Source organism: Halyomorpha halys, unplaced genomic scaffold (genome assembly GCF_000696795.3).
Source record: "Halyomorpha halys isolate HHAL.00 unplaced genomic scaffold, Hhal_1.1 Scaffold112.1, whole genome shotgun sequence".
Taxonomy (NCBI): Eukaryota; Metazoa; Arthropoda; class Insecta; order Hemiptera; family Pentatomidae; genus Halyomorpha; species Halyomorpha halys.
This window is the reverse complement of record NW_027113310.1, coordinates 519,990-524,000: the sequence shown is the minus strand read 5'-3', so window position 1 is coordinate 524,000 and position 4,011 is coordinate 519,990.

The following is a 4,011-nucleotide window of genomic DNA, read 5'->3' as shown; positions in this document are numbered from 1 at the left end:
TATTTGAAATTATACGGTTACTAATAGCATCCCCTCATTCGTAAGTATGATTTATTTTTCAATTAGACGAGTAAAACAGATGTGTAGGATAGAGAGGTCAAGGCCGAAACCCCAGATGTGAGCCGATGATTGAAGAGATGTAGAATCAACAGTCAGTGTTGATTGGATGTGAGGAACAACAAGATAATCGAATTAAACAATCGAATGGAGGCAGGTAATCTAAACGTCCCCCCCCCTATTGTTTCAGCCTCCGTTGGGCTCTCAAAGCTTTTTGTCTTCAAACAAAAGAACAACTCTAATTCCAGACGTTCGTCCCATGATGACTTCATCAAGGCATTTCCGGGTGAATGGTTATGCAACCCAAGACTTAATTCACGACGTTTCGGTCATTTTCTTAACATGATAATAACACATAATTTGCTTTAGAAAAAAACAAGAACATAAAGTAAACCATTTAGCCATTATAGTTTAAAGTGATTTAGATAACTAAATATATCTAAAAGATAAATATAATTAAAGAAATATTTAAAATCCGGCTGCATTTTTCATTTCAAACTTACCATTTCCTAAAAAACCCTCTTATGATAATCATACCGATTTAGAAATACGGCATTAAGCTTTGAGGTTCCATCAAACCATTAAATTCTTCCTTACAATCCAAAATCATCACAAAATCCTTGATGTTCCTTATTATGTCACAAATAAACTGATCTTTAAAGACTTCAACATACATTTAATGAAAATTATACATAATTACTAGTCCAAGTTGATGAGTCTGCCAAGTATAGGTAGGGAGAATTAAAATTTTAATAGGAGCTCTATATCTTTAAAACTACCTACAACACTAGTAAACATAAGATAACATAATTTAAATTAGAATAGATTTTCTAAAATATGACTTTTAACAGAGCTATTTCAGTTCAATAGTTCCCAAGATATAGATAGATTTTTAAAAAGCAACATTTCATAAAAAAATTCTCTGAAAAATAAGAAGTAAGTGAATTTATTTTGATAAATCTATATTTAAAAAAATAAATAAAACGTACAGATGTCTATGAGAACTCAAATAAAAGCATGCTCAATGAATTAGAAAGTATTTTATGACGTTTATCGACGTAGTATTTTTCATGATATTCGTAAAAATGACCACAAAATGTTGATTTTTTGTTGGTATCAATAAAAGTTCGTTGTTCCAACCAAACTTTTATTGATATCTGAAAAAATATATTTTAGGAACGATAAAACGTACATATTTCTGCCAGCCATCAAAATAAAAGCTTTATGTAGGTTAAATTCTGTATAAAGTAGTTTATGGCACGTATCTTCGTTGGGGTAGTAGTATTTATGATCTTCACATATATATGTATATATATATTACATGATATTTTGTCCGAACAACTATAAATTAATTTATTTTAGCATGAATTAAATATCGTGAAAACTACTACTCCAGTGAATACAAGTATCATGAACTACTTTATAATAGGTCAACTTATCTTTATTTAAAGTGCTGGCAGACATATACGTACGTCATATTATTTTTGAGGAATAGATTTATCAAAATAATTAACTTATTTCTGATTTTTCAAAGTATTTTTAATGTAATTTTGCTTTTCAAAAAACTGGATCTAGGGAACCATTGAACTTGAATAGCTCTATTACAGTTCATATTTTAGAAAATTTACTCCTATGTAGATAAACATCATAAACTACTTTATAGTCCACTAAACTAGCTTTAATTTGAGTGGTAATAAGTATCTTCACGTTAAATGGTTTTCGAGATATATATTTTTTAAAAAAATTACAAACTACTGATTTTTCAGTACATTATTTATGAAATGTTTCTTTTTAAAAAGCTATATCTTAGAAACTATTGAACGTAAATGGTTCTATTAGGGCACATATTTTAGCGAATTTACTCTACTTTAAATGATGTTCTATGTGGTTTTCCAGTGTTGTTGGTAATATTAAAGACATAGAGCTCCGAATGAAAAATTAATATTTTTAACTTTTTGAAACAGCTGTCGTTTTTTATCCCCCTTATACATGTAACTCATCAGTTTTGACTTGTTATTATGCATAGTTTTCATTAAAGTAATAAAAAATTGTGGTGAAATATCTACCCGTTTTCTTTTCTTCGGCTCTTGTGCTATTAACTTCGGTAATGTACTATATCTGCCAGTGGATATTTCTAATTTTTGTCTATACTGTTCTTAAATAAAACAAAAAAAAAATACTCAACAAATTTAGTAAGAAAGGAATACATTCTGTGCTACACCTCTGACTATGGTAGAAGAAATATTGAAGGAAACGTGTAATAAAGTTGTCAGAAGAGGAAGACCAACCGCGCTAGTAAAGCTTCCAGACAGATGCCCGCGAAACACGGAACCTTACCAATAACACAACTTATCTTCAAGTCATGCGAACTTGTCTAAAAAGATAAAAACAACTTTACTTAAACATATTTTGAGACCTGGCCATACCTAAGTAGATGTACTGTACTTATTAAATTATTAAATGCGTTAGTAATCAACGGAGTGATTGAAAAAACAATAAGATAGATCTGAGAATTTTCTTTATTTAAAAAAAAATTGGAATAATGTTAAATTCTGTAGACGCTATAATTTCTATGAGATAGAATACATTCTATTTCAGAATATTTACACAAAAGATTTTTTGCCTGCCAAATAACACTCCTAACTATACGGTACTCCACCAACGCCTGTTGAACAGATTCCATACTTAGGACTCCATCTTGACAAGAGACTTACTTGGAATCCACACACAAGACTGAAACGACAAGAAACTGCTCGTAGATTCCGACTGCTACAACACTTACTTGACAAACGCTCTAAACTTCCCATTCACTACAAAAAATTTGTATACACTACGATAATCAGACCAATTTGGACAAATGGAATTGAGCTCTGGGGCTCTACTAAACCATAAAATTCCTCCGTATCCTTGATGCTCCTTATTACGTTACAAATAAACTCATCCACAAAGACCTTAACATCCCATTCGTTGCAGATTTGGCCCAAAGCATATATTCGTCTTTTCATTCCAAACTCCTTACCCATCCTAACCCATTAATTCTTAATATTTCATCCTTAATAATCCCTGATAATCCTCCGAGGCGTCTGAAAAGAAGTTGGTCACGGGACCTTCTAATTTATATTAATGCTTGAAATTCTACCAATGCGTGGTTCCTTCCCAATATTTTTAAGTGTATATGAAACATACAACATATTTACTTATTGTATTTATTATTTGTACAGTTGTAAATCACATTAAATAAAAAAAAAAAACTATATGATATATTTGGAAACTGATTAGTCAGTTATTTCACCCCAATTTTTACATTACTTTAATAAAAACTATGTATATTTAACAGTCAAAATTGACGGATATTTCAAAATGAAAAAAAAATTAATTTTTCATTCGGAGCTCTAAACCTTTAAAACTATCAACAACACTAGAAAACTGAAGAGAACAGCATTTTTTTGTATTGCTATTTATAACTGCATTTAAATAAAAACACATTAAGTAAATTAATGAAAGATCAAAATAAAGTGATATAGGCAGGTTGAGAAACTACCCATAAGTAGTAACTCTAAACATATTTCTACTCTAGAAGGTCTCGAGGCCATCTTTTTTTTAGGCAACTCGGAAGAACATCATTTAAATTATAGTAAATTGTCTAAAATATAATTTCTAATAGAGGTGTTTACGTTCAATAGTTATTAACAACATATGAAAAAAAATGTACTGAAAAATTTGAAGTTGGTGAATTTATTTTGAGAAATCTATATCTCAAAAATCAGTTGTACTCGAAATAATTATTTTCCCTACCTATACTTGATAGACTCATCAATTTAGACAAGTAATTATAGTATAATTATAGTTTTCATTAAACTAATCAAAAATTGGGGTGAAATAACCTCCCCCCTTTGCCTCTTGTACTATAAGGAAGCTTTCTATCACGTGGCTGTATCTTTACTGCCACGATAG